The sequence below is a fragment of the Balaenoptera borealis genome (assembly GCF_965194805.1).
Source record: "Balaenoptera borealis genome assembly, chromosome: 8".
Taxonomy (NCBI): domain Eukaryota; kingdom Metazoa; phylum Chordata; class Mammalia; order Artiodactyla; family Balaenopteridae; genus Balaenoptera; species Balaenoptera borealis.
The window spans coordinates 60,958,758-60,981,720 of NC_138865.1; the positions used below are offsets into that span (position 1 = coordinate 60,958,758).

Sequence of the window (22,963 nt, forward strand, 5' to 3'; positions counted from 1 at the left end):
GCATAACAGAAAATGAACATATCATAGCTGTAAACCTTGATGAATTTTCACTAATCAAACACACCTGAGCAGTCAGGACCCAGTTTAAGACACCTGATGTTACCAGATGCAGAAACATAGCTCATGCTCACTTCCAGTTAATACCAGCCTCTTCCTCAAGGGCAGCCACTATCTTAACTGCTAACAGCATAGATTTCTCTTTCCATATTTTTCATTTTACATTAATAGAAGCATATAGCGAATGTTATTTGTGTTCGGTTTCTGTGACTTAATAGTATGTTTGTGAGATGTGTCCATGTTATAGACTGAATGTGTCCTCCCAAAAATTCATATGTTGAAGCCTTAACCCATAAAATGACTACATTTGAAAATAGGGCCTTAGGAGGTAATTAAGATTAAATGAGGTCAAAAGGGTAGGGCTCTTTTTCAATCGAATTAGTGTTCCTCTAAAACGAGAAACCAGAGAGCTTTTGCTCTCTCCGCCATGAGAGGACACAACAGAGCAAGAAGAGCACTCTCACCAGAAACTAAATCCTGAGAAAACCTTGATCCTGGACTTTTCAACTTCCAGACATATGAGAAAATCAGTTTTTGTTGTTTAAGCCACAAACAGTCTGTGGTCAGCCCAAACTAAGACAATGCATATTGTCATGTAAATTTAGATTGTTATTGCTATAGATTATTCCATTATGTGAAATGCCACAATTTATTCCCTTGATGTTGCATTTCAGTAGTTTCCAGATTTTAGTAATTATGAATCATGCTTCTATGAGCATTCTTGTGCATGTGTACTGGTAAACAAATGCACACATTTTTGTTTATATATGCATGAGTGAAAGCTGAGTCATGAGCTATGCATTAGTTCAGCAGAGGACTCTTGTTCGTACATATCCTCACCAAACTTGGTATTATCTCTTTCACTTTATCCTCACTGGTTGACATTAACAGTGTCATCATGAATATTTGCATTTTCTTGATGAAAAATGAAGTTGAGTTTATTTTCATATATTCAGTGACTATTTAGATATCCTCTTTTGCAAAATGTCTGTTCAATTACTTGCCAATTTTGAGTTTCTTACTTATATTCTCAATAATGACGTTTGTTGCATTTGCAAATATCTTCAATCACCCTATGGGTTGACTTTTCTTAATGCTGTTTCTCTTGATAAATAGACATTTTTAGTGTTAATATAGTTACAGAGGTAATTTTAAGTTAATGATAATATCTTTTGTGTGATAGTAAGGAAATACTTGCCAAATCCAAGGTATCAATATGTATTGCTATGTTTTCCTCTAACCTGCTCTGCTGTTTTAACTTTCATATTTGCATTTTCCCTTCCTCTTGAATTTATTTTCACTTAAAATGGGAGTACGGATCAAGACAGTTTTCTTTTTTTCCATTTGAATATCCATTTGGCACAGGCAATTTATTGAAACATAACTATTTCTCTTCTCTACTTTACTGTTGTCATAATTCGGTGAACATTTATGTATGGGTAGATTTTGTAAATCTCTATGATATTCTGCTGATTAGTTTATATATCCCAGTGCAATGCAAACACTACACTTCTTGATTAATGTGTTTTATAATGGGTCTTGGTATCTGGTGGTGTAAGTTGTATAGCGTTGGCACTACTTCAAATCCCTGTGGCACTTTTACCCTTAGAGTTTCCAAATGAATTTAAGAATCAGTTTTTAGCACCTCCCCAATCCTTCACAAATCTATGAACACACACACACACAGAGCTATGACTTTGATTGGGGTTGTATTATATATATGGTTTGCTCTGGCTAAATTTGCAATTTTATTCAGTTTTCCCTGTCCTTCAATTTTTTAGTTCATTAATTTTACTCAGTAATAATTTGTAGTTTAGAATATATATATTTCCACGTGATTTTGGTTTTGGTGTATCATTCACAAACACCATATAACTTTGTTAACTTTTAAATTTTTGATCCATGTTTACTTTTTAAATTTTTATATGTTTCTTTACCTTCATCTTTTTTCTTTTTTTAAAATTGGAATATAGTTGCTTTACACTGCTGTGTCAGTTTCTGCTGTACAGCAAAGTGAATCAGCCATATGTATACATATATCCCCTCTATTTGGATTTCCTTCCCATTTAGGTCACCACATAGCACTGAGTAGAGTTCCCTCTGAACCTACTGTATACAGTAGGTTGTCATTAGTTATCTACTTTATACATAGTAATGTATATATGTCAATCCTAATCTCCCAATTCATCTCAACCCTCTCTTCCCCTTTGGTATCCATACATTTGTTCTCTACATCTGTGTCTCTATTTCTGCTTTGCAAATAAGATCATCTATACCATTCTTCTAGTTTCCACATATATGTGTTAATATACAATATTTGTTTTTCTCTTTCTGACTTACTTCACTCTGTATGTCAGTCTCTAGGTCCATCCACATCTCTGCAAATGACACAATTTTGTTCCTTTTTATGGCTGAGTAACATTCCATTGTATATACGTACCACATCTTCTTTATCTGTTCCTCTGTTGATGGACATTTAGGTTGCTTCCATGTCCTGGATATTGTAAATAGTGCTGCAATGAACATTGGGGTGCATGCATCTTTTTGAATATGGTTTTCTCTAGGTATATGCCCAGTAGTAGGATTGCCGGGTCATATGATAATTGTATTTTTAGTTTTTTAAGGAGCCTCCATACTGTTTTCCATAGTGGCTGTATCAATTTACATTCCCACCAACAGTGCAAGAGGGTTCCCTTTTCTCCACACCCTCTCCAGCATTTGTTGTTTGTAGATTTTCTGATGATGCCCATTCTAACTGGTGTGAGGTGATACCTCATTGTAGTTTTGATTTGCATTTCTCTAATAATTAGTGATGTTGAGCATCTTTTCATGTGTTTGTTGGCCATCTGTATGTCTTCTTTGGAGGAATGTCTATTTAGGTCTTCTGCCCAGTTTTTGATTGGGTTTTTTGTTTTTTTGATATTGAGCTGCATGACCTGTTTGTAGATTTTTGAGATTAATCCCTTGTCAGTTGCTTCATTTGCAAATATTTTCTCCCATTCTGCGGGCTGTCTTTTCATTATGTTTATGGTTTCTTTTGCTGTGTACCTTCCCTCAACTTTGATTCTTGATGTATTCCCTCTCTGCCTTTAATTAGATATAATTTTAACTTCTCTTGTTTCCCTTTCTTGATTCATAAACTATAGATTATATGTTTATTATTTCATTGTTTTAGTGCTTTTCTTTAACTTTTTGAAGTTAGAGTATATTTTTAAACAAAATCTAGAGTTATTCAGCATTAATACCCTTCTTTTGCCCGGATTTTTTTAATGTTCTTGAACTCCCCATTGAACATTGCTCCAAATTGCTATTCTTTTAGATGATATTATATATCTCTCTAACACAAAATATGTGAATATTATTATCATATAGTAAATAGTTAAATAAATTTAAAATAGATTTTATAAGTTTCTATGGCTTTTGTTTTATTTATTCCCAAGCCTTTCTTCTTTCTTCAGTTGGCATCATGATGAACTATATTGCATAATATGTGTTTAAATAGAGATTAGTGAATGGTAATGTATTTCAGCTTTTATATATAAAATTATATTCATCTGCCTTCACTCATATGGTAACTTGACTATGTACAATCCTAGTTTACAGTTATTATTCCTCAGCATTCATACATATCTTTTCAATATCATAGAGAAATTATATTTCCAGTGAGAAAACTCTTCCCTGTTTAATTGTTCGTTTGAAGGTAGTCTGTACTATGTCTGAACCCTTGATAGCTTTTAAGGGTACCACTTTAGCTTTCCTGATACTCAATTATACTATAATATGTCTTGGTTTGAATGTATGTATTAAACTCATTTGGTATTTGAAGTACATTTTTTTTATCTGCAAACCTATGTGTTTCCACAATTCAAAAAAGTTTTCAAAAGTAATCTTTTCCAAAATGGTTTTCTTTTATACTCTATATTCTCTTTTTTTTCTGGACTACTTCTTAGAATATTCAACCTTTCCATATTACATCCAGATATTTTACTACTTTTATAATTTTGTCTTTCTGTACAATGTTACAAGTGCCTTCCTTTGTTCTCTATGTAATTTACTGATGTTCTCTCCTCAACTGAATCCAGTCTAAAGTTCTAGTTAATTATTTGTTGTGTATTTTATTCCCACATTAAAAAAATTTTTCCAGCTATTAACAATTTGCCTTATTTTACCTATTTGCATACTCCAAGTATACACACGTACATATACACACACATATGTATTTAATTTTGTGTATTAAACTCACGTGCTACAATCTTGCTATAATAACTTACTAATTACAGGAATTTCTTTGCTGATTCTTTTGGATATTCTACATAAACAATCGTGTGATCTGTGAACATAGTTTTATTTTTTCCTTGTTAATCTCTATACCTTTTATTTCCCCTTGTCATATTGCATTAGCTAAGGCTTCCAGGATGATGTTCAAAAACAATAGTGACAGAAAGACTTTCCTTGCCTGTTCCTGATCTGATTAGGAAAGATTTGAGCTTATCATCATTAACTATGATATTAGAACTGTAGGATTTTTGTAAATATTCTTTATCATTAGAGAGTGTTTCCCTGAGCTCCTGGTTTACTGAGAATGTTTATTAGGAATGTGTGTTGGATTTTTGTCAAATGCTATTCTGTAACTTTTGGTGTGATCATGTGTTTTTTTTCTTCTTTAGCCTATTAATATGATTGGTTACATTAATTTTTGAATGTTGAGCTAGTCTTGCATACCTGGGGGAAATCCCAGCTAATCATGGTGTATAATTCTTTTGATACATTGTTGAATTTGATTTGCTAATATTTTGTTGGGGATTTTTTGCAACTGTTTTCATGAGATATTGTTTGTATTGAGTTTTGTTTTTATAATATGTTTATTCATCCCTATTGTCGCATATTGCAGAATGTCGTTCCTTTTAAGTTTGAATAATATTTCATTATGTGTACATATAACACATTTTCTTTTTACATTCATCTACTGGTAGACATTCAGGTTTTTGGCTATTATGAATAGTGCTGCAGTGAACATAGGATCACTAATATCTCTTTCAGATCCTGATTTCATATATTATATTTTGGATAAATACCCAAATGTGGGATTGCTGGATCATGTGGTGGGTCCTTTTTTTTTTTTTTATTTTTGAGGAACTTTCTTACTGCTTTCTATAGCAGATGCACCATTTTACATTCCCACCAACAGTGTATAAATGTTCCAATTTCTTCACATCCTGCCAACATTTTTTTTTTCATAATTGCCATCCTGAAAGGTGTGAGGTGGTATATCATTGTGGTTTAGATGTGCATTTCCTTGATGATTAGTGACGTTGAGCATGTTTTCATATTCCTGTTGGCCATTTGTATGTCTTCTTTGGAGAAATGTCTACTCAAGTCCACAGCCCATTTTTAAATGTTGTTTGTTTTGCTATGGAGTTGTAGCGCTTCCCTATATATTTTGGAAATAGATCCCTTATCAAATATATGGTTTTCAAGTTTTTTCTCTCATTCTGCAGGTTGTCTTTCACTCTTGATTATTTCTTTTGCTGTGCAGAATTTTTTATTGTTTGACGTAGTCCTACTTGTCTATTTTTGCTTTTGTTGCCAGTGCTTATGGTGTCATATCTATCAAAGTACTGTCAAGATCAATATCAAGGAGATTTTTCCCTTCATTCTCAGGAGTCTTACAGTTTCAGGTCTTACATTTAAGTCTTTAATCCATTTTGAGTTGTTTCTTTGTGTATAGTAAAAAATCAGTCCAATTTCATAATTTTGCATGTTCCTATCCAGTTCCCAGCACCATTTATTGAAAAGACTGCCCTTTGCCCACTGTGTATTTTTGGTACCCTTGATGAACAGTTGACTGTATATGTAAGTAATTATTTCTGGGCTCTCTGTTCTGTTCCTTTGGTCTACATGTCTGTCTTTATGCCGGTACCACATTATTTTAAGTACTATGGCTTTGCAATATATTTTGAAATTAGGATGTGTGATGCCTCCAGCTTCCGTCTTCTCTCTCAGATTGATTTGACTACTTAGGGGTCTTTTGTGATTCCATCTGAATTTTAGAATTGCTTTTTTTCTATTTCCGCAAAAAAGACATTGAGATTTTGATAGGAATTTCATTGAACATGTAGACTGCTTTGGATAGTATGAACATTTTAATAATATTATATCTTACAATCTGTGAATACATGATGTATTTTCATTGTTTGTGTCTTCCTTAATTTTTTTCATTAATATTTTGTACTTTTCAATATAGAAGTCTTTCACCTCCTTAGTTAAGTTTATTCCTGAGTATTTTATTCTTTTTTGATGCAATTTTAAATGGGATTGTTTTCCTAATTTCATTTTTGGATAGTTTCATGTTAGTGTATAAAAACATAGCTGATTTTTGTTTGTTCATTTTGTATCCTACCATTGTAATGCATAAGTTTATTCTGATATTTTAATTTTTTGTGAAATCTTCAAGGTTTTCTATATATAAGATCAGGTCATCTGCAAACAGGGACAATTAAGATTATTGTGTAACAAAAATTGGTCCATTTGGCTAACTTTGAGAGAGAATAGCAATTGAACCCTTGGGAGAAGCATGGAGATGACTCTTGTGAGGAAGGAGAGTGATACAATGGTAGCTGGAGAGAGAGATGAAGTCACACTTTAAAATAAATCATGGGTTAAAGAAATCTCAAGAGAAATTAAAAGTATTTTGATCTAAATAAAAATTAAACTGATCCAAATTTGTGAAACATAGTGAAAACTGTACATGGGGGAAACTTAGAGCATTGAATGTATGTGTAAGAAAAGAAGAAAAATTCAATAAGAGCACTTTAAACACAAAGCAAGCAGAAGGAAAATAAATAAAAACAGAGCAGAAATCAATAAAATTTAAAATGAAGAAAATAGAGAAAAGTGAAAAGGCCAGTTTTTTAAAAGATCAATAAAATTAATAAATTTTCACTTTGGCTAACTAAGAAATAATAGAAAACACAGATTACCAATATCAGAAATAAAGGTTAGGTCATCATTACTGACCTGTGGATATTAAAGGATAACAAAGAAATATTATGAGCACATCTATGCCCATAAATTTGATAACTTATATAAAGTGGATCAATTTCTTGAAAGATACAAACTACCAAAATTTATGCAAGGAGAATAGATAACTTGGATGTGCTTATATCTATTTAAAACTTGAATCATTAATTAATAACATTTCACAAAAGAAAACACCAAGTCTAAATAATTTTATTGGAAGGAAATAAAATATTTTCTTATGTTTCAAAGATTTTATTAATTCATTAATTAATGAGGTAACTAGTAGATGTTACAACCAGTTCATAGGAGAATTTTAAAAACATACATATTAACGTCTTTCAGGAAGGCTGAAATGATTTACAAAACAGTGATAAATATCCTTAGGGTAATTTTTTGTGTGTCTCCACCAGACACAATTTGTATTTTTATGGACAAGAAACACTTTATTCCTATTTGTGTTCTAAAGATTTCAGAGATTTAAAATGGCTCAAAGTCAATGAAAGGCAGAGATAACTTGGAAGGGTATACTCAATGGGACAGTAATCATTTTTGCCCAATTCAGTGTCTTCACAAGTTTTCTGACACCTGCTACCAATGAATGGGGTAAGAGCTCTTTAAAAAAGCTAAAATTAGTTATAAAATATAAAGTTATATTTTCTTCATATATTTTAGAAGTAATATATACATTTTGCAATCTTAATGAAGTCACCTTCCAAGGCTACTACTAACGTCTAACGTTAACATCCATCTGAACAGTCCCGCATTAATGCACTGCAGAACTGAATGTGATTCACTTCACCCAGATCTCCCAGAACCTGAAGCATTAATGTGCAGAGGCCCTCCTGCCAGTACTGCCAGGATCCTAACTCTGATGAAGTGAGTAGAATAGTTCTACCCAACTTAAGTTCCAATCTCATTTATATGAGGAGACACAAAACCATAGCTCCTCAGGTTTACAACATCTTGGAGAATGGCCCTTTTGCTTAAATTGCATTGCCTTCTCCCTAGGATTCAAATTTAAGACCTGTAGGATCCGGTTCAGTGGTCGTATGAGTGACAGGGAATGGAAAAGAGATACAGATTTTTTGACACTCTTGAAAGCCTCCTGTTTGTGATATTATTCTATCCATTCATCTACCCATTCATTCAGCCTTCTAATCACTAATACTAGGGTAATTTTAGTATTAAAGCTGTCATAGGGAGAAGCTTATCACAAATTAGCAGAAGATTCCCAAATCCTATCATCTGATACCTTTCCAGGGAGGTCTGTCTACTGATCCAGGGAATCAGCATGGTATCTTATAGAGGTAGCAGTGTTCTGGAGTGAAGGAAACTCAACTTGCTAGTTCTCGTTCTCTTCAGGCACATTATCCTTTGTAAAATAAGGGGATTGATTACACAACTTTATGAGATTATTGTGATAATTAGGGATGTACTTGACAAATAATATTCAATCGTTGAATGCAAATTCCTTTACTGCCCCGTATCATCAGGGTAGGTCTCCTATTCAGTTCAAGTGCTGGTAATACGTAACTCTCTCCCTCACACTTACATTCTTATTTTATTTCCAATAAGTTATTCATGAAAATTTTATGCCCCAGTTCATTTTGATAGATGTACTAGAATAATATCCTTTATCTTAGTATAATTATTATGATTAATTTGTTATAGTAAGTATAATTATAATAATGTTATAATCACTGTTAACCTTTTTATAACTGAACTCTTTGGACTATAGTTAATTTTTCTCTACTTTTTGTGTGCACTCATCATTAATAATTTCCTCTATTCCTATAGTATTATTTTTTGAGATATCTGTACCAATCATTTAATAAATAATTTCTACACAATCTCTGCCAGATATTAGAAGCAAAGGAAATACTTGCTAATGCAACCTTTGAAGCCATCATTGTCCTAAACAAAATCAGATGTACACTACAAGAAAGGAAAACTGCATACCAATATATCTCATGAACATAGATTCAAATGTTCTTAACAAAATATTAACAAGTTGAATCCAAAAGTGTACATTTTTAAATACATATTAATTTACCCACACTCCAAATTATTGCTTGTCTCAAAATCATTCTTATTTTTCCCTAAAGGTAAACATGTTTGCCTAAAATAATGTTATGAGGGTGAGGAAAACAACAAAGATGACAAAATAAAAATTAAATATTTCCTCACTTGTGGGTAAGTTTAAAATACCTAATTTTTCTAAGACTTTTTAAAGCAATTCAGTAAATTTATTTGCCACTAGAATAAAGGTAAAATAATTACTGCTGTTCTATTTGGTTCCATGATAATTCATTTGAAAAAAACCCATGAACATAAATTATTAAGAAACATGACTTAGGGATCAAAACATCTAAAAATCCTGTTAAACCTTTGAATTAAATGATGTGTTTAGAAATTGATAAAAACACTTTTGCATATACTGAATAAAGGAAATTTTAGTTACCATTATCTTCACAGGAGGTTATCAGGAGCATTTTGCTCTAAGGATACTGATGTTTATTAAGCATCTATATAGGCCTCAGGAGATACATTTATAATCATTATAACTTACTCTCCCCACCAAGCCAATTAGATAATATCTCAAATGCAACAGAAGAGGAAATAGTCCAATGTGGACTGAGTATACGTCATAAAGTCACACAACTAAACATAAGGTAGTAATGATAACTTAGAAATAATAGCATCAAATAAGAGTTTGGTTCCATCTAATAATGGAGATTTGGAGATAACATTCAATGTCGAGGAATTATGACATACAGTTTCTTCTGAATTAAAGTTTTTTTGATTTGGAATGTTTTCAAATGCAAGCAACAGAATATTTGGCTCATGGTTGCTTAAGCAAATAGCATCTTCCCTCTCCTCTCTCTCTCTCTCTCTCTCATTGGCACATGCATGTATGCATGCACGCACATGTGCGCACACACACACACACAAACAGAAGGAGGGCAGTCCAGGGCAACTGAAGACGTTTAACAATATTCTGTGGAAATGGGCTCCTATTTTTCCGTTCTACCATCCTTATGTGGAATCATTTTGCTCTTGGCCCCTCGGTCCTACAATATATTAGACGTCATATTTATGTTCAAGGAAGGGAGTGGGTGCAAGGGCAATGAAGCCCAGGTTGGGCCTGCTTAGTCTATTTTTGTTTTGTTTTGTTTTATTTTGTTTTGTTTTAGTAAGGAAAGCAAAATCTGAGAAGCTTTACTAAGCACTAACACCTGCTAATTCTTTTTTCTTTTTCTTCTTTTTTTCCCACTTTTATTGAGATATAATTGGCATACAGCACTGTATGAGTTTAAGGTGATCAGCATAATGATTTGACTTATATACACCATGAAATGATTATGATAATGATATTTGTGGTCTTTTTTGATGATAGTCATCTGACAGGTGTGAGGTGGTATCTCATTGTTGTTTTAATTTGCATTTTTCTGATGATTAACAATGTTGAGCATCTTTTCATATGTTTGTTGGTGATCTGTATGTCTTCTCTGGAAAAATGTCTACTCACATACTCTGACCATTTTTAGTCAGGTTGTTTGTTTTATTTATGTTGAGCTGTGTAAGTTCTTTGTACATTTTGCATTTGAACCCCTTATCAGATATATCATTTACAAATATATTCTTTCATTTAGTAGGTGGCATTTTTATTTTGTTGATGATTTCCTTCAGTGTACAAGCAATTTTTTTAGTTTGATATGGTCCCATTTGTTTATTTTTGCTTTTGTTTCCTTTGCCTGAGAAGACATATCCAAAAACATATTACTAAGACTCATGTCAAATAACTTACTGCCTAAGTTTTCTTCTAGAAGTTTTATGGTTTCAGATCTTATATTTAAGTCTTTAATGTACTTTGAATTTATTTTCATGCATGGTGTGAGAGAGTAGTCTAGTTTGATTCTTTTACATGGAGCTGTACAGTTTTCCCAATACCATTTATTGAAGAGGTTATCTTAGCCTCATTGTATATTTTGGTTCCTTTGTCATAGATTAATTGCCCATATGAGTGTGAGTTTATTACTGGGCTGTTTGGTTCCATTGATCTATGTGTCTGTTTTTGTTCCAATATCATACTGTTTTGATTACTGTAGCTTTGTAGTGTAGTTTGAAATCAGAACGTGAGATAACAACTTTGTTCTTCTTTCTCAAGATGGTTTTGGCTATTGGGTTTTTTGTGTTTCCATATTTTAGAATTATTTGTTCTATTTCTGTAAAAAATACCATTGGTATTTTGATAGGAATTGCATTGAATCTGTAGATTGCTTTGGGTTGTATGGTCATTTGAACAATACAAATTCTTCTAATACATGAACACGGTAAACTTTCCATCTGTTTGTGTCATCTTCACTGTCTTTCATCAGTGTCTTATAATTTTCTTAGTACAGGTATTTTATATCCTTAGTTAGATTTATTCCTGGGTACTTTATTCTTTTAGATGAGATTATAAATAGAATCGTTTTCTTAATTTTTCTTTCTGACAGTTACTTGTTAGTGTTTAGAAATACAACAGATTTCTGTATATTGATTTTGTATTCTGCAACTTTACCAAATTCAGTGATGAGCTCTAGTAGTTTTCTAGAGCTAGCTTTTCCTAGTTTTCTAGGTTGCATCTTTAGAATTTTCTATGTTTAGTATCATGTCAACTACAAGCAGTTTTCTTTCTAATTTGGATTTCTTTTATTTCTTTTTCTTCTGGTTGCTGTGGCTAGGGCTTCCAATACCATGTTGAAGAGAAGTGGTGAGAGGGGTCATCCTTGTCATGTTCCTTATCTTAGACGAAATAATTCATCTTTTCACCAATGGCTAAGATTTTTATCTGTGGAGTTGCCGTATGTGGCCTTTATTTTCTTAAGGTGTATTTCCCCTATAACCACTTTTTTGAGAGTTTTTATCATGAATAGATGTTAAATTTTGCTGAAAGATTTTTCAGAATCTATTGAGATGATTTTTATTCCTCAGTTGTTAATGTGGTATATAGAATTTATAAATTTGCATATGTTTAACCATCCTTGCATCCCTGGGAGAAATCCCACTTGATCATGGCGTATGATCCTTTTAAGGTATTGTTGAATTTCATTTGCTAATAGTTTGTTGAGGATTTTTGCATCTATGTTTATCAGTAATATTGGTCTGTAATTTTCTTTTTTGTAACATTATTGTCTGATTTTTGTATCAGAATGATGTTGGTCTTGCAGAGTAAGTTCAGAAGAATTCCATCCTCTGCAATTTTGGGGATTAGTTTGAGAAAGATAGGTGTTCACTCTTCTCTAAATGTTTGGTAGAATTCACTTCTAAAGCCATATGGTCCTGAACTTTTGTTAGTTGGGATTTTTTTAAATTACTGATGAAATTTCATTATTGGTAGTTAATCTGGTCATATTTTCTGTTTTTCCCTAGTTCAGCCTTGGGAGATTTTACATTTCCAGAAATTTGTCCATTTCTTCTAGGTTGTCCATTTTTATTGGAGTATAATTGTTCATAGTAATCTCTTAAGATCCTTCATGTTTCTGTGGTGTTGATTGTAACTTCTTTTTCATTTCTGAATTTATTGATTTGGACAATCTTTCATTTTTTTCTGGGTAAAGATTATCAATTCTGTTTATCTTTCCAAAGAATCGGCTCTTACTTTCATTGGTCTTTTCTATTGTTCTTTTAGTCTCTATTTTATTTATTTCTGCCCTGATCTTTATAATTTCTTTTTTCTACTAAATTTAGGTTTTAGTTGTTCTTTTTCTAGTTCCCTTGAACTAGAAAACTAGTTCCAGGTTTTGAACTGGAACTTGAACTAGTTGCCAGGGGTAAGGTCTGGTTGTTTATTTGAGATTTTTCTTGTTTCTTGAGGTAAGCTTGTATCACTATAAACTTCCATCTTAAAACTGCTTTTGCTGCATCCCACAGATTTTTGAATTGATGTCTTTGTTTTCATTTGTCTCATGTATTTTTTTATTTCTTCTTTGATTTCTTCAATGATTTATTGTTTGTTTAGTAGTATATTGTTTAGCCTCTACATGTTTGTGTTTTTTTGCTTTTTTTTCTTGTAGTTGATTTCTAGTCTCATAATATTGTGGTTGGAAAAGATGTTTGATATTATTTCAGTTTCCTTATATTTACTGAGACTCGTTTTTCGGCCTAGCATGTGAGATATCCTAGAGAATGTCCCATGTGAGCTTGAAAAGAATATGTATTCTGCTGCTTTTGGTTGAATGTTCTATTTACATCTATTAAGTCCAATTGATCTAATGTGTCATCTGAGGTCAGTGTTTTATTACTGATGATTTGTCCATTGATATACGTGGGATGTTAAAGGTCCCTACTATTATTGTGTTACTGTCAATTTCTCACTTTATGTCTATTAATATTTGTTTTATGTACTTAGGTGCTCCTATGTTGGGTGCATTATGTTTACAATTGTTATATCTTCTTCTTGGATTGATCCCTTGATCATTACATAATGTCCTTCTTTGTCTCCTGTTACAGTCTTTGTTTTGAAGTCTGTTATGTTTGATATACGTATTACTACCCCTGCTTTCCTTTCATTTCCATTTGCATGGAATACCTTTTACCATTCCCTCACTTTCAGTCTCTGTGTGTCTTTAGATCTGAAGTGAGTCTATTGTAGTCAGCATATACATGGGTCTTGTTTTTGTATCCATTCAGCCACTCTGTGTCTTTTGATTGGAGCATTTAGTCAATTTACTTTTAAAGCAATTAATGCTAGGTATGTACTTATTGCCATTTTGTTAATTGCTTTTGGTTTGTTTATGTAGTTCTTTTTTATTCCTTTCTTCTTTTGTTCTTCTTCCCTTGTGATTTGATAATTATCTTTAGTATTTTGTTTGGATTCCTTTCTCTTTTGTGTGTGTGTATCTATTATGGATTTTTCGTTTGTGGTTGCCATGCAAATTTATATAGAGCAGTATGTGTGTGTGTGTGTGTGTGTGTGTGTGTGTGTGTGTGTGTGTGTGTATGATTATTTTAAGTGGCTCATGTCTTAAGTTCAAATGCATTGTAACAACTCTGAATCTACTCCCCTCCCATGTTTACTGTTTTTGACATTATATTTTACAGCTTTTTGTTTTGTGTATACCTTAACTACTTATTGCAGATATAGATGACTTTACTACATTTTTCTTTTAACCTCCCTACTAGCTCTTTACATGCTTGATTTACTACTTTTGCTGTATATTTGCCTTTAACAATGAGCTTTTTTCTTTCATAATTTTAATTTTTCTAGTTGTGGCCTTTCTTTGATTAGAGAAGTCCCTTTAACATTTCTTGTAAACCTTATTTCCTGGTGTTAAACTCTTAGCTTTTGCTTGTCTGTAAAACTTTTGATCTCTCGATCAAATCTGAATGAAAACCATGCTCTGTAGCATGTTCTTAGTTGTAGGGTTTTCCTTTTCATCACTTTAAATATATTGTACCACTGCCTTCTGGCCTGCAGAGTTTCTGCTGAAAGTCAGTAGATAGCCTTATTGGAATTCCCTTGTACATAACTTGTTGCTTTTCTGTTGCTGGTTTTAGTAGTTTATCTTATTTTTTTTGTCATTTATTTACAATGTGTCTTGGTGTGGTCCTCTCAGGATTGATCATGTTTGGTACTCTCTATAATTCTGGGACCTGGATGTCTGTTTCCTTTCCCAGGTAAGAGAAGTTTTCGTTCATTATGTTTTCAAGTATGTTCTCTGCTCCTTTTTCTCTTCTTTGCCTTCTGGGACCCCTATAATGTAAATATTAATAGCTTGATGTTGTCCCAGAGGTCTCTTAAACTGTCCTTATTTCTTTTTATTCTTTTTTTTTTTTTTTTTCCTGTTTAGAGTCAGGGATTTCCACTACTTTGTCTCCCAGCTTGCTGATTTGTCCCTCTATATCATCTAATCTGATGTTGATTCCTTCTAGAGTATTTTTTCTTTCAGTTATTGTATTCTTCATTTCACTTTGGTTCTTTTTTATATCTTCTAATTCTTTGTTAAAAACATGTAACTTCTCATTCTGTTCATCCAATCTTCTCCTAGGTTATTTTTTATTTTATTTTTTTTTATAAGTTACTTGTTCCAATATGTTGACTCTATTTTTTTTTTTTTTTTTAATTTTTGGCTGTGTTGGGTCTTCGTTTCTGTGCGAGGGCTTTCTCTAGTTGCGGCAAGTGGGGGCCACTCTTCATCGCAGTGCGCGGGCCTCTCACTATCGCGGCCTCTCTTGTTGCGGAGCACAGGCTCCAGATGCGCAGGCTCAGCAATTTGTGGCTCATGGGCTTAGTTACTCCGCAGCATGTGGGATCTTCCCAGACCAGGGCTTGAACCCGTGTCCCCTGCATTGGCAGGCAGATTCTCAACCACTGCGCCGCCAGGGAAGCCCCTCTCCTAGGTTCTTTAAGTATCTTTATAATCATTACCTTGAAATCTTATTAGGTAGATAGCTTATCTTCTCTTATCTTAGTTCTTTTTCTGGAGTTTTATCTTGCTTCTTCATTTGGAAAATATTCCTCTGTCACTTCATTTTGCCTGATTTGCTGTTTTTATTTCTATGTATTTGGAGGTTTGTTTGTGATTCCTGATCTTGAAGAAGTGGCTTTTTGTAGAAGAAATCATATGCATCCCAGCAGTGAACTCCCCTTTTGTCACCAGAGCTATGTGCTCTAGCTGTGCACCCTCTGTGGGCTGTGTGGGTCCTTCTCTTGTGGGAGTCTGAGTACTGTGGGTGGTCTGGTATGTGTGACAGTTCCCCAGTCTGTTTGGTTTCCAAGTCCTGCCTTGTGCTGAGGCTGCTGGTACACAAGACCAATTCATGAGGTAACTCACTGCAGAGTCCCGAGGGTCACAGGTCTATTGCTGGTCCACTGGTGGGCAGAGATGAGTCCTGGGATGAATAGTTGCAAGGCTGGATTATCTGGATCTAGTGTCAGCCTGCTGGTGTGTGAGGCCAGTTCCTGAAATGGCTGTCTATGCAGTCTATGGGGCTCAAATCTGGTGTTGGTCACTGTTGAGTGGGGCTGGATCCTGGGGCAGCTGACTGAGGGATCCAAGGTGTCTTGAAGCTGGTGTTGGCTTCCTGGTGGGTGGAATTGGGACCTGGCAGGGGGTTTCCAGGGCTGGTGTTGGCCTGCTGATGGGTAGGGCCAGAGCTCAGGGGGTCCCTGGGCTAGTGCTGGCCTGCAGGTAGGTGGACTAGGTGCTAACATGGCAGGCTGCAGTGCTGTGGTGGTCCTGGAAATGGTGTCTACCTGCTGGTGGATGGGGCTGTGAATCAGGTGATCCTGTGGCTGGTACCTGCCCACTGGTGATGAAACTGGGTCCTATCACTCGTGCTGGCCCACTGGTGGGTGTAGCTAAGTCCTGTGGTCTCTGGCTGCAGGGCCCAGGGTGACCCAGAGCTGGTGTTGGCTCTTTGGTGGGTGGACCAAGGCCCATGGAGCCCTGGGCCTTATGCTTGCCAACTGGTGGGCAGAGCTGGGTCCCAGGGTCTCTGGTGCAGGGCCCTGGGGGTTCTGGAGCTAGTGCCCATGCACTGGTATATAGGACCATGTCCTAGGTCCTGTGATGGATGGGGCTCGTTCTTGTGGCCACTGTGGGCTCAGGCAGTCTTAAGATAACTGGCCTGCTGATGGGTGGGACTGTTTCCCCATCCACTAGTTGCTTGGTCTGAGGTATCCCAGTAATGGTTCTGACAGGTTGGTGGGTAGGGCTGCATTCCAGCACTAATAAACTAGGGGCAGAATTCCAAAATGGTGTTTGCCAGCAATAGTATCCTCTTAGGAGAACAAGCTCCAAAAAATGGCTGTCACCAATGTCTATGTCCCCAGGGTGAGCTCTAGTTGCCTCTCGCCTCTCTGGGTGTCTCCCCAGAATCAGCACGTGAGTCTGACCCAGGCTCCTTTCAAGTCATTACTTATGTCCTTGGTCCTGGAGCATATGAGATTTTGTATGTGTCCTTTAAGAGTAGAGTTTCTTTTCCCTACAGCCCTCTGTATCTTCCCAAAATAATCCCTGCTAGCCTTCAGAGCCACATGTTCTGGGGGGATTGTCTTCCTGGTACAGGACCCCCGGGCTGGGGAGCACGATGTGGGCCTGTTGCTCCTCGTGCCTTGGAGAGAACTTCTGCAATTTAAATTATCTTCCTGTTTGCAGGTTGCCCACCCAGGTATGTGAGACTTGACTCTACTGCATCTCTGCCCCTCCTACCTGCTTCATTATGGTTCCTTCTTTATATATTTAGATGCAGATTTTTCTAGTTCTCTGGTCTTTCTCATCAATATTTTCTCTGTAAATAGCAGTAATTTTGGTGTGCCCATGGGAGGAGGTGAACTCAGGGTCTTCCTACTCCACCATCTTGGCCACTCTCACCTGCTACTTGTTAATACATGAATATTTGGAGACAATTTTCCATGAGTCTCTTATGATTTTGCATGTTTGCAAAGGCACCAACAGTGTTTTGTTATATAAAATCGTTCAAAGGTATTTATGTGGGAAATAGCCTTGGGAAGGAGAATCTCCCAGCAGAGCAGAGGGCAAGTTTGTGTGTTGTCCAATAAAATCAATATAATATTATATCTACTTCTGGGATAAAGGGCAGTCATATTTGATTGCAGCTTTTATAAAAGGTTGAGGTTTCCTAGGCTCATAGTGCCTCTTCTGTAATGCAACCCACTGTGTGTTCTGGGTTCTCTTGACTATTACTGTATTGCCTGTAGGAGCTGACGCTTCCGGAATCTGTGAGAATGACTCTACCATGGCACCCTAGCAACCTTGCACATTTCTATGTAGACCACATAGGCAAGACTTGACTTCAACTTGACTAAGTCTTTGCAGAATGCCCTGTGATCCTCCTGGAACGTGAGATCATGATGTTTGTGAAGAGCTGTTAAAAGGCCATTTTCTACTTGCTTCCTATTTCCCCTGGGATACTGTCATGAGACATTTTTTCTTAGCCTTCCAGTTTCTGATGAGCTATGAGGCTGTCTGCCTTGCCTCCTTAGGGTACTGCTGCAGACTCTGAGACTGTTTAGCTACAGCATGACATCAGCTCCTCTGCAAAGGGGTTCCCAACGCTCATGCTGTATAGTCATGTCATCTGTTTCTTTTTGTTTCAGTGCTATCCTAAGGGACAGATGACATAGACACAGGCACCTTTACTTCTCTTTCTTTTTGCTACCTATATATGTGATGAACAGTCATAATTTTAAAAGGGCTTTCCCTTTCGTTATTGGTCAAGTTTTACAGACTTGCATTGGTAAAGAATCAGTACAAGAACATGATACTCTGGCTACTGCTATTTTGTGAATAATAATTGTCCTTTTTCTTTGATCCAGAAGATTTGTGTCTTCTACCAGCATCCAATAAACTGTGACAGGCACATTTGTTAGTTTGCAAATAGTGTAAAATATCAGATCTTTCAGAGTTCTTGACAATGATATTGACTAGAATTGTGTCATATATATAACCCCAGCTGGATGATGGCTGGGAAGAAATGATTGTATACATAGCTTGAGTTCCCACCCAACAACATCTACCATATAAAGCTAAACTCCTAAAAATATAACAGAAGATATCAATATAAAGGCCTAATTTTAACTAGTTGCATACTTAAGACATAGAGTAAAATTCATAACTCATCATAGTCTCCTTAGCCAACCTACTCCTATAGTTTACTTATCTCTTTGCTTGAAGCCTTTCTTTTAAATAAAGAAACCCTTCTTAAATTACATAAATAATTGACTGTTTTCAATGAACAGAATCTAGAGGGGATCAGGAAATATGTCTCAGAGCATTTAAAAACACTTTGGGTTCTTTCCTCTATACTTAGGAAGTCATTATCAGTTGAAGTCAGGAGCACTTAAACTGTTTTGAGGTTTTAAAATACAGATGTTAAAAAAAAATTATTAGTTTACAAAACGATCCTTTTAGGAGTTGAATGTTCTTCAGTGCTAATTATAACTTTTAATGATTGTAAAGTGCCCTGGGAGACTTTAATGAAGATTGCAAGACTACATTTCTACTATAAATTTTCTTTTCCCATACACAGAGTAAGGATAAAGAAAATGTGTTTGAACACCCAAAGGACAGAGCTAATTGCATAAAGTTCACTAAATGTTAACAGTTTCCTAGTGACCCAGGAGTCATGTAAGGGAATCACAAACACATGTTCTGAGAAATCTTTGGCAGAATTAGTTCTCTGGAGTTTAGAAAAAATGGGCTGAGAAAAACTGAAACAATGATATCGCTTGCTTAGCCTATAATAGATGTTACTTAAGTCAAAAGTACTGGGTAAAGACACTATAATCTGTGATTCTATTAGGGTAACTTCCTGCTTGTTTCTAATTGACTTGCTGAAAACTGTGTGGTTTGCCAACAATATACTTCTAAATTAAAATTGTTCACAAAACCTCAAAAGCCAGGGTCATTGGCATTGTAAGTTATAAGTTATATAATTAGTAGTCAAAGTACTCTTCCCTGAAAACATTATTTCTGGATTTAAAATACTTTATCTGAATTGCTTCGTACAATGCTTCATTTGCACTCAATCATTTAACATTTCTTTCTCCAATTCTTTGCTCTCTTGTGTTTGCTGCAGTTCAAGAGGCTAAGTGGTGCCATTTCTCTTAATTCTTGTTGGATGTGAGCATCATGTTACAGACAGAAGAATAAAGTGTTCTTCCCTTTGGAACTAGAGCAAGGCCCTTTACAAGGTAAGTTATCTCTTTTACAGAATTAAATGGCTTATCAAATTAGGTAATTTATCTCTAAAACTGATCACTTCAAGTAAGTAATGTTTATCTCCTGCTTTATTTCACCATTGATACTTAAGATTACAGATGGGGTTTCAATTTTTTAAAATATCCTTAGGATATCCCAAAGAAGTTTCTGTGGGATAGAAACTTTAATTTTAAATCTATAAAATTATATTGGTGTTTTTGGAGGAAAGGAGAATACCATTTATGGATGTGTCAAATGGGTGTAAAGAAAAATGTCTTCCATATTCAAATATTAATCCATCTGTGAATCCTCACAGAGATTAAAGTCCAGACTGAACATGACCACTAATTCCCAAAAAAACAAAAAAAGTGATTTTATCACTACAAGTGCTCTTGGCCTTGTTCTTGTAAGAGGTTTCAGGCATTTTGTCAATTTTCCAAATCAAACCAACAATCACAGTACAATAATGGTCACAATTTAATGAAGACCTAATTGCCAGGAACTTCTCTAAAGCCCATCCCATACTCCTGGGCATATATCCAGAGAAAACTATAATTCAAAAGGATACATGCACAGCGGTGTTCATAGCAGCACTATTTACAGCAGCCAAGACGTGGAAGCAACCTAAATGTCCATTGACAGATGAATGGATAAAGAACATGTGGTATATATACACAATGGAATACTACTCAGCCATAAAAAAGAATGAAATAATGCCATTTGCAGCAACATTGATAGACCTAGAGATTATCACACTAAGTGAAGTAAGTCAGACAGAGAAAGACAAATACCATATGATATTACTTATATGTGGAATCTAAAATATGACACAAACATACTTAATTACAAAACAGAAATAGACTCACAGACATAGAAAACAAACTTATGGTTACCAAAGGGGAAAGGGGGTAGGGTAAATTAGGAGTTTGGGATTAGCAGATACAACTCCTATATATAAAATAAATAAACAACAAGGACCCACTATATAGCACAGGGGACTGTATTCAGTATCCTGTAAAAAAAAAACCATAATGGAAAAGAATATGAAAAAGAATATATGTATACATGTATACATGTATAACTGAATCACTTTGGTATACACCAGAAACTAACACAGCATTGTAAATCAGCTATACTTCAATGTAAAAAAAAAAAGAAAAGACTCTAATAGTGGACTAGATTTCTGAATTGATCATTATATATAGATTGCACATTTCGTTTTCTATAATTTCTACATTTATAGTAAAGTATGAAAATTGAGATTTTCTATACTTCAAGCAATTCATTTGCTACAATTAATTTCAAAAAAATCTAAAATAATGTCTGGAGAGCTCTTCATGGACTGCATAGGATAACTTTATCACTGAGTATGTGGTCTATGATAGGCAGGTTTTCCATAAAAAATTCATCATTCCAATGTCATGAAAACCAGGAAGCAGGCATAATGATAGTTGTATGCTATTTAACTGCTCTATTTCTTTTTCATTTTTTTCTTTTTCTTTTGGTTTTCTGAGAATAAGAGTGGAGAAACTGTGACTATTGATTAGTGGTAAATGTCGACATCCTATTATTAGGCTGATGTGTAGACAGACGATTGTATATAGAAAAGGTAGGCTTCCTTGAGAAATTGTGAACAAAGTCAAAAAATTATTATTCCAACTAAATGTAATTGATTCAAATTATTCTGTAATGATATATTTATAAACAATATTTACACAGATTAAGAAAACTATTTTATTCTTTCACTCCTCTTGAAATTCTGACATGATGATTTTATACCTTGCTTTAGTTAAAACTAAATTTTGTTTTCAAAATTTTTTCAAGCTTAACATACTGGCAAACCTATCAGTTTTAAGAAAATTCTATGGATAGTCATAGAATGCAAGACTAAGAAATAAATCTATGAAATATAATTTTTATGATGGAAACTTTTGTTTTCTGAAAGCTTCTATTCACTACCTATTGTATCATATTTGATGATGATCAACACCTACGATTTCTAGAAAATGACATAAAAGGTACTCTTCCTTTTTCATTATATAAAGGGCATTCCTATAATTTTCCTTCTTTCTTATAGTTTTATTCCTTTACCTTCTTACCAACTCCAAAGGTGTTTTTTCATTTGCTTGTTTACTTGTTGGGTTTGTTGCTCTATGTGTTTGTGTTATTGTTTTTATCATTCCTCTCATTAACTTTATTCCACCTAAGTGTGCTACAAAGTCAAAACTAATTTTCTAGATTCCATCCTAGAAAGCTGACAACATCCTTTTAGTCCTTTGTGGGTATTTTAGGTTTTTCACATTCATCAGAAAAGAGCGTTTACATATACACCCTATTATATATAAAATAGATAACTAACAAGGACCTATTGGATAGAACGGGGAACTGTACTCCATATCTTGTAACCTATAAATGGAAGATAATGTAAAAAATAGAATATACATATATATGTATAATTGAATCACTTTGCTGTATATCTAAAACTAACACAACATTGTAAATCAACTATATTTCAATAAAAATTAAAAAAAATAATAATTTAAAAATACCTTTTTCTATGTAATATACACCATGTATCAGAGCATAAGTTGATGCATTTCTAATTTTAAAGACTCCCTGGACTTCCCTGGCAGTGCAGTTGTTCAGACTCTGTGCTTCCAACGCAGGGGACATGGGTTCAATCTCTCGTGGGGGAACAAAGATCCCACATACCACGCTGTGCAGCCAAATTAAACAAAACAATACAAAAAGAGTCCCTTTTCCTCAGGAGTAGAATGAAATAAACAAAAGGAGGAATATAGAAACACAGCCCTATCATACTAAAATTATTAGAAGGAGACCTTCTTCTCTTTGTACTCAGAATCTAAAGGTAAAGAAAAAGAGTTTAACATTAACAGTGCTCTTCTGCATAGCTTTTTAATTTTTTTTTCTGGAATGTGCTGGACTTGATAGGCTAAAAATAAAGTATGGCAATATTTCATTATTTTCAAATGTGTTCTCTCTGATTTTACTGTCCCTAGTCGTAAACATATATCAGAAGGTATTTCTGTAATTAGAAGAAAATTGGGTTTACTTATTAAAACATCCAGTAGAGTCTAAGATATTTTCTAAAAACTCAGTCTCGAATACCAGGCCAATAATTTGTCTTTCCTCAACTCAGTTCTTTCCTTTGGTTC

General features: G+C 34.5%; 1 long non-coding RNA gene across 1 annotated transcript in view; it reads left to right on the plus strand.

Annotated features, from left to right (window-relative positions):
• Window positions 1-22,963, plus strand: part of LOC309633184 — a 1,005,718-nt gene that overhangs the window by 703,641 nt on the left and 279,114 nt on the right. The window contains exon 3 of the long non-coding RNA XR_014247367.1: window positions 19,666-19,780. This is a non-coding gene — a long non-coding RNA (uncharacterized lncRNA). The remainder of the gene's footprint in view (window positions 1-19,665; window positions 19,781-22,963) is intronic.